Source organism: Gobius niger, assembly GCF_951799975.1.
Source record: "Gobius niger genome assembly, chromosome: 9".
In the NCBI taxonomy this organism is placed as follows: domain Eukaryota; kingdom Metazoa; phylum Chordata; class Actinopteri; order Gobiiformes; family Gobiidae; genus Gobius; species Gobius niger.
In genome coordinates this window covers 14,781,853-14,791,251 of record NC_136860.1, presented here as the reverse complement: position 1 = coordinate 14,791,251, position 9,399 = coordinate 14,781,853, and positions in this window count along the sequence as shown.

Sequence of the window (9,399 nt, the reverse complement as noted above, 5' to 3'; positions counted from 1 at the left end):
GTATAGCTAGCACATCCCATATGTGACATCATCTTAGGGGACTGGAGACCCTGATGATCGTAAGTATGGGACGCAGCCGCGCCGTATCAGTCGGATGTGTCATAAGGCGAAGGTTAGTGTCACATGACTTGCATTGAATATGGATCCTTCACTAATCACATTTCTTTTCACCACTTCCGAGCAGAGAGGTGACCCTTATACTCCATGCGTTTCTTGTGTTTTGTTTGTTTGTACATTGGGTTTAGCTAGCAATGCGCGGGAGCTTGTTCTTGTTCTAATACATGTTCAAAATGTAATAAGATTCTATATTCATTGTGCAACAAAACCACATTTTGTAATAAACTTTTTCAACTCATTATTTTATAAGCCCTATCAGGCAGTTAGTAACGCATTGTTAAATACTTCATTCATCCTTCATAAGACATTCACACTGTTTACTAACCATTGTTTACTTTTAAGGGGGGGTATTATGCAAAATCGACCTTTCAAGCTTTACATCATGTTATTATGTCACTCCCTCATTAAAAACATGCCTGAAGTGTTGCCTTGGCACATTCACGTATTTTTGAGTAATCTGTAAAAACTCTGATGGCAGCCGTTTTAGGGATAGGTTTGCCTGAGTCCTCCTAGGAACGCCCCCACCTCCTGGAGACGCCTCCAAGCTTTCGTCACCAGCCGAGTAACCAACCACTGCTCCTCAGCAGAACCCCCTCCCCACTGATGCCACAGACAGAGTGTGGAGGGGGCGTGTCGGAAAGGGTCAGAGGTTCTTAAAGAGACAGAGGCCTATTTCAAGACATTCACTACAGCCATTTTGAGCAATTTTATACAAGGCAGTTATTCTAATTTACTGCATTTACAGACCAACAGAAGGTTTCGTCATCATTGTAGTGTGATGTAGACTGGTGCTATGTGACTGAAAAAAGCATACTACCCCCTCTTTAATAGATCGTAAAGTGAGAATGAGCCCCATCCATCAGTCTGGTAAAGGTTAGAAATGGTTAAGTTTAGGAAAATGGTTTTGCCATGTTTATAAATGATGAGGAAAGCTTTGTGAATGTTTAAGAAATTATGAAATAACTGTTTACAGATGCTTTAATACCGTGCAGTCATCATTAACTGCTATTGCACATTTTATTGCTTTACATAATCAGTCAAGGAGAATTAGTAAATGTTTACGAAATGAGGCACATTATTAAAAAATGCGGTTTTATTACACTAAGGAGTGAACATTTTGCTACATTTTGAACTATTATTACAAAATGTGGATTCAAAGGTGGACAAAGCTGCCGTTTTGTTCGCCTTTGAATCTAAGATCTGCCTGTTGGATCAGTCCAATGTTTGTTTACAACCAGACCACATGATTAGTAACAATGTGTATGGTTTTGGTGATTACTCATGCAAAAAAAAAAAAATCAATAAGGCAAACACAAATTTGAGCGCTAACACAGCTAAACACAGTGCTCAATCGTGCATCAAGATCATTACAGAATGGAATCCTGACCTCAGAGTTGGGCGTTTACGGGAAAAGCTCTTATATGTAGTTTAGACATACCTTTAATTGGTATCCCCATACAGTCTTGTAACTGGCATTCCCTGTCATACATTTTACTCACAAATAGGTTTTTATCCGAGCGTCCGTGTCAAAACTGTCATGTCTCACTTCAGCGCACACTTCACAGTCAAAGTCTTCTACTGTAAATCAACAAAAAATATATATACGGTGCTGGAGCTGCGATAGTCAACATTTTACTCACGAAGAAACATTTACAGCGGCGCCCTTGTCCCTAAACATGGAGGTGGAATGTATAAAGCTTTTATCAAGTAATCACTGAAATAAGAGTTTGTTGCCGTCCATCTTACATTTTGGCATCAAGGTCTAAGAACGTCATGATCAAAACCTAGAGAACCGCATTGAAGTCTCATAATGTTTAATAGTCAGTTTTGCCAACATATTAAGGAGCAGTGATCACCATTGGGTGGCTCGGGGGCCAAACTAAGGCTCTCCAGAGCTTGTACAAAACAAGACGCTCATGAAAAAGAGAGTATTGTGCTGTAACTGGGCCTTTCTCTGTATAAATAAAGAGAGAAAAAAAATAAAAATCTAGTCCTTGGACAGCCTCAAGCAGGTCTCTAGTTCCAGCTTTACTTTTATGAAAAGTTCCCTGCTGTTCAGAAATGATGTTGAACAATTTCCTATTATGTCCAAAATTGACCAAACTGAAGCTCAAGTGTGGGGATGTCACGATGCTGAATCTTAAAAAAAATCACAAAACCTTTACAGCACTGTCTAAATGTTCACAAAAAAAGATTATGTGTATATTTACTCTTTTATTTAAGAGGGGTTTCAATTGAAAATCTATTGAACATTGACCCCGTTTTTACCGTGACATAACAGACACTGCTGCACATGGTTCTTTTGGGACTCTTCCGTTGGCAACGCGATGCAATTGTCACGAAAATGGATAAGATTTGCTTTCAACCTGTCGCTGAACTATGACTCCATGTGTGTTGGGGTGGAAAGCTCATGGCATGGGCCCTAAAATTCTTGCAATTAACATACCCTGAGCTTTTACAAGCACAGGAATTGTATAACCTCCCTTTGAGGTTAATGACACCGTCCCTGCTCAAATAAATAAATAAAAAAAATAAAATAAAAAATAAAAAAAATAACTGGTTTATCTTGACTTCAATACTTTTTCAATAATTTCAGGTTTTTTATTTCATAGAGCCTAATTTCCAAGTTATCCAGAGGGTTGGTAATTTCTGGTTATATAAATATGTTTTTTAATTCACGCTGTCCTTATGTTTGAAGAGTTTAGTGGTGCTAGGCTAGTGCTAGGTTAGCCCATATGTATGGTAACCAGTAGCCTGCATTATAAACAGTCTGACCCAAGCACAGTGCACCTGAGGCAAATCACTTATAACACGAGACTACACATATAAATGTCTGTGTTGACTGAATAATGTTTGAAATATTACCATTTTGCATTTAAAGGAACTTATATTTGAAGAGTTTAGTGGTGCTAGGCTAGTGCTAGGCTAGTGCATGTCTATGGTAGCTAGTAGCCTGCATTAAAAACATCTTCAAAATCATGGGGTAGTCCTCCAAACGTTGCCATATCTGATTTGTAGAAAGCTCCTTTGTGATTTCCACGTGTAGTAAAGCCGGCCACAGGCAAACAAACTAATGTCGATCCGGTAACCGAGCAGATCACTCTGCCGCTGCGTAGCTACAACCAGGAAGCTGATACGGCTCAAGTATAAGTTCTTTTAAATGCAAAACGGTTATATTTCTAAAATTATTCAGTCAACACAGACATTTATATTAGTAGTCTGATGTTATAAGTTATTTACCTCAGGTGCACTGTGCTCGGGTCAGACTGTTTTTAATGCAGGCTACTAGTTACCATAGACACACACTAGCCTAGCACTACTAAACTCTTCAAATACAAGAACTGCGTGGATTAAAAAATAAAAATATCTCCAGAAATCAACAACACCCTGGATAACTAGGAAATGAGGCCCTATGTCAAAAATTCGTGAAATATCCCTTTAAGTGCTGGCAGAAAGTGCTACCTGGCAAATTGGTGTCCATTCTGTCAGATGTATTTACCATTAGTGTTCCACGTTCATATTCTTTGTTTCTTTCTTCACATTGTTGTCTGTTACCAACTAAATGGTAGCATAACATTCCTTTTATAACATTTAATCACTATTACTCCATCGATCTATTTACACATACCTCTTTACCTGGGACTGCTGACGAGCTTTATTACTCTCCCCAATGGATAAAACTTTGTGTACAGACCTATTTGACCCGCAACACTGCTGTTTCCTCCCCTCTTTCCTCAGCGCGGTGTTGATGTAAATGTGGCTCTTGACTGGAGGAGCTGTGGCAACAGAACACTGATGTGGAATAATGAAGAGACATCAGAACTGTCTTCAAAACACTCACAACAAGTGCCTCTAATCAGCTAATGAGCCGCGAGCGCAGCTTTAGTCACTGCCTGCCCTCTAGTGGTCAGACAAGGAAACGCTGGGTGGCTGCAAAACCGTTTTAAACTAAAATGATGCACAGTATAAATAAAAGTCATTTCACTGATGTTTGTGACAGCTTTATGACAATGGGAGACACTGTCAAACCAGCCACTGAGACTCAGAGCTATTATAATTTCATTCATCTTAGATTTAATAAAATATAATGCAATTAATTATTAACATAAAAAGGAATATTTTATGTAAAGTAGAATAAAATCCAACAATTAATAAATTATTATTAATTATGTTCAAGAATGTGGACAAATTTGGCATACAATGTACAATATTGCACGTACTAAAAGATTCATATCATTTAAGCTCACACATATTGTTGTATATTTTCTTCTTTAAAAAAATCATTTAACTACATAGAGAAATTTGCCAGTATTATGAACTTATAATACATTATGTTCTTGCAAGTACACTGCTCAAAAAACACACACACAAAACACTTGAATTACACAAGGTAACTCCAAGTGCTTCCTTTAATTGTATATAAAACTAAAAGAACATAAATATATAAAACACTTGGAGTTACACTGTGTTTATTATTATTATTTTTGGGACAGTGTACTTTCCCGTCCACACGTTATAATTCATCCAAAGTACCTGAGGGTAGAAAATCAACAAACACATTTAGCATATTTTGTTACAAATATTTGTGCATATGAGAGGTTAGACTAACCACAGCTAATGTATTTAAAATTGTAAATAAATAAGTGCATAAGTAAATTATATAACCAATAAAAGCTTTAGAACAGATTTTTTTTTCACCTCCCTGCATGAAAATGAATATATTTCCCTACATCAAACTATATATCAAAATGAGAAAATCTTGAAAAACTAGTAACTGGGATATTAAGTTGCTGCTGAGAATAGTATTTTTTTATTATTATTTTTTTAACAATGCCTTCAAATATACTGCAGCTCTTCTAAAAGTGGATGAACCAAGTAGTAGATTAAGTCAATGAGTTTCACACAATAAGCGACCGCACATCTTACCTTTCGCAATAAGTCGGGGCTTATCTTCGCCCGCTCGCCTTTACTTTTCTTTTCTTTTTGTTGACACTGTAAATTAAAACAAAGGATTTCAATGAAGACATCACACTATGATATAGGGGCCAGCATAAATTAACATAATGTGGAATCGACAGTGAGCAGCGTGATCCTGGCGCACCAAGCTCACTCCTTGCCAGAACTCCCCCCCCCTACACACACACACACACACACGCACACACACACACACACACACACGCACACACACACACACACACACACACGCACACACACACACACACAACCACGCACAGCAACGGGCCCGGCAAAAAAAAAAAGAAAAAAAAAAAAAAAGGTCATCGCCATATTGAATTTTTCCACACATCCTTAAAAATACCTCCTGGCATTGCAAATATTTTTGACCAGCGTGGAGTCCGTTGGGGAAAGCCGGAATCGTCTTCTCGCTCTCCCTCGTTTTTTTTTTTTTTTTCTTCTTTTCCCTTCCTCTCTCTCCTTCCTCTCTCCTCCTCGCACACATTGCCGATGCCGAACAAAACGCTGCAGGTTATTCATCGATTGACCGCTCAAATCCCAACATATGCCGCTCGTATCCGAAATCTGACTTTTCCAAAATGGAGCACTTCCTAAATTCGTCCTGCCCCGTCTGGGAGTCAGCCGGGCTGCATGTAAATGAGAAAACAGGGGAGGAATTTTAAAGAATGTATTGTTGCGGAAAGTGAATCAGTTCGAATTCTATGAGGATTGTTTTGACCTAAAAAAAAAAAAGAAAAAAGAAAAATGAATAATGAATCGTTTCAACCTTGAGTGTCCTTCGATGTGATGTAGGAGAGGGAGAGGCTGAGGTGGCTGGTTGCTCTGCTGCTGCGGTGGATTTAGATTTAGAGGTTGCCCGCCTGATGAGGGAGGATAAAGGAGGGCTTGAGAGGTGATTGGACAAAAGGTAAACGGACTGTCATTGGCCGACACGATGTCGGAACAAGGAAAATGCTGGTTAGGCAACATTTGTGAAAACGTTTGTCACAATAGATAACTCCTGGACGACTGAGAGCTAATGCGAACAATGGGACTGTACGTACACAGGTTCACGTGTTTCCTCTAAAGCAGGTTACAGGTTGCATAAAGACCATGATACCGGCGATTTGAGGGGAAATCTCAAAGATCTTTAATAAAACTGTAGGACATGGCAATAGTAACACATTGGAACGAATGGCAATTCTGGCGGCCATCTTGTGATTGGCCTTTCGAAATACACCAATGGTCCGTGCGGGCCTGTAACAAGAATTTCTTCTTTTCTTTCTTTTTTTTTTTTTTTACAGTAGGGCAGACTTTTTGTCATTATATGTGGCTACATTGACACATAGGTTTTCCTCATGTAAACGTATATTTACATGTTTCATACTATTTTACACTGTATAACAGGACTGTATATATTTACATCATAATGCAAACATTTGACCTTTTTACAATTGTATTGCATTTTATTACATAACATTAAGCTACATAAAATGCAGCTATTGGATGAAACTTGTAAAATTATATGTATTCCAAATACAGTATAATCCTTGTCTAAAATGTTTCATAACTATATGTATCAAAAGCTATTTCTGCAGATGTCACTGACGGAGGAAATTAGCAAATGTGTCTGTTCTGTCTCTTGTGTTGTTTGATTGATTTTCTTTCCTTTTCCTTTTTCTTAACAGTGACAGGGTGGGTGCAAGTGAGTGAGAGCGTGTCGTATCTGTATGTGGTGTTGTCCTATTGTATTTTTGTTTCCTTAAACTGTCCATGCAAACGTACTATGCATAACTGCCCATGTTAAAGACCCATTATCACAAAGGGTGAAGGGGGGGACATTAAAAACTGTGCTGCATATGGAAATGATGTGTAACCTGATAAGATGCACAACTCAATAAAAACTTGATCACAAAAAAAAAAGAAGATTAAGCGAAGTTTTATCATTTCTTAAGTTACAGAAGGAAAGAAAATTGTATTTATTCGTCTATAAGTTTATTTGACAGGGACAGGACACATTAATGAACATTTTTGTAAATGTGTCAGTATTAGCTGCAAAGCTCGTTTTCAACTGTTGTCCCTGGTCAAGGTGTATAATGCCAATTACATTATAAAACATACAGAACATTTTAGAAGTAGAGGCTACATACTTACATAACATAGACGTAGATTGACATTGCTCCTTCCCAAACAATCGTTTAGTTTGTATGAGCACAGCCCTGAAAGAAGAGAAGATCAATATTGAGCTCATTTGAGACAGTGACTACACAAGGGGGTCATTTATCAAGGGTGCAAACTGAAAAGTAAAATCTGTTAATTTGTGAACAATTTACCATGTTTGATGTTGCCTGTATCACAGTATCAGGCCCCCAAATCTGAGATGTAAATAAGACAATGCTGTGTGAGTAAAAAATGCATAAATGACTCAGCTGCTGATCCACTTTTACTTGTGCTACTCACTTTGCACATGAGCAAACACTTAATAAATGACCCCCTAAAACTGTAGAACAAAACAACGCTCCTTTAAAAATGTATGAAACTCTTTTGTTAATGTTTTGCCTGAGATACACAGACTTACTGTGTTTCAAATTTGGATGCTTTATCAACAAAAAACGTGTTTCCATTTTTATTCCAATTAGCGTTAGCCTCACTGGCTAATTGCAAAATGGCTGCCGCGTTCACCTTGTCAACAAGCGTCATGTCCTATCTAGAGTTTCATTCAATACCTTTGGGATATCTGCCGTACATTGAATGAGTGGCAGTGCACTCCACTCCCCCTGCTGTTACGGAGTATAATTACACCTTAAATTCAAACACTGTCCAAAAATGGTCACTCCTGTCTGTAAACCTGCTTCCCTGAACTGACTGATGCACAAATGCACTGGTGTTTTGAGCGCTCGGCGGGGGGGGCACTTCTCGCCGGGATTCCGCCGCACTCCTCTGATGTTTCAGGAAATCAAAAGTGCGCACGAGAAGAGGAAAAAGACAGGGTAGAGCCGGGGAGGGGGGTCTCACTTTTGGACCGGGAGGACAACTCATCTGAAAGGTGAAGCTTGAGATGTTTGACAGAGCAACACAGAGAGATGAGAACAAGGGGAGAGCAGTGGGCGGAAGAGTCAAAATATATAAGACGGTGTGATTTCCTTTTTTTTTGTTTTGTTTTATCAAAAGTAAGTTTATGTCAGTTGTGGTTTCGTTTCTGGCCTTTTTTTTTATTTGATGTTGTTCTCCCAAGAAACCTGGCTTTGTCAATCTATACCCTGGGGCAGCTGCAGTTACATTGTAAAGCAACTTTGAATGTCTAGCACAGCGCAATGTACTGGTAAATTCCTATCTGTTAGGAAAAAAGTCTGATGAAGAAAGTTCCTCATACCCTGCATGCTCGTGGACGTTGTTGTGAGGGTGTTGCTATGTCTTTGAGCTGGATTAGCAGGACACAGCCTCAGTTGGACACCTCCCTCATCGCAGACCCTCCCTCCATCTTAATGCTCCAAGGTCAGCGCTAACTCCTCCACATGAGACGGTCTGGAGGGGCCGTGGAATACAAGAGAGGAGCCCCGCTGTGCACCGGAACAGGCAAAGGCATACGGCTCACTCCACAAGGCAAAGTACCATTACTGTTCCGATGACTTCTAGTATAGTGACGCAATTACATTTGAACCAGGGGAGATGCAGATAAACCAGGAAGGTTTGTCGCTCGGACCCAGGCGGGTAGAGACGCCGGCGAAGAATGAAGGGAGAGAACGATGGCTTTGTAAAGGAATCAGTGGGGTCCGTGGAGAAGTGTTCAAAAGTTCATCTGGTTTATAGAAGTAGGATGGTTGCATGGTACCTTGCCCATATGGACATGTTTGAAGAAGCCAGTGGATAAAAACAAAGAAAATAAATAAACAGAACTTTCTCCACCATTACTTTAACAAATGCTGAATTATGGATATATTTCTATACTAAATAAAGATACAGAGACATGGAAAAGAGCGAAGCAGAACCATAAATACTTAAAATTATAAAATGGGTGATGCTAACCAGGAATCTACGTTAGCTTCATGCTACATATGCTAACATCACTTCTACTGAAGAATTTGCAGTGAAAAAAATCATCTATATGGACCCGATTTTGGCTTGACTTTATTGGTGTGTGTGATATGTTTATAGTTTGCCAGAAAATAGCTTAAAAGATTGAAAATTTGTGATTTCCATGAGAGGTTTTCTTCTCCCTCAGCCAGGCCTCTATAGATACGTGTCTGTATCTATTCACCTTATTCCGGAGGCTCGCGTGGGCGCTGCCATGAATTGTGCCCGCCCCTTTTCTCCTATGTGTTAACATGG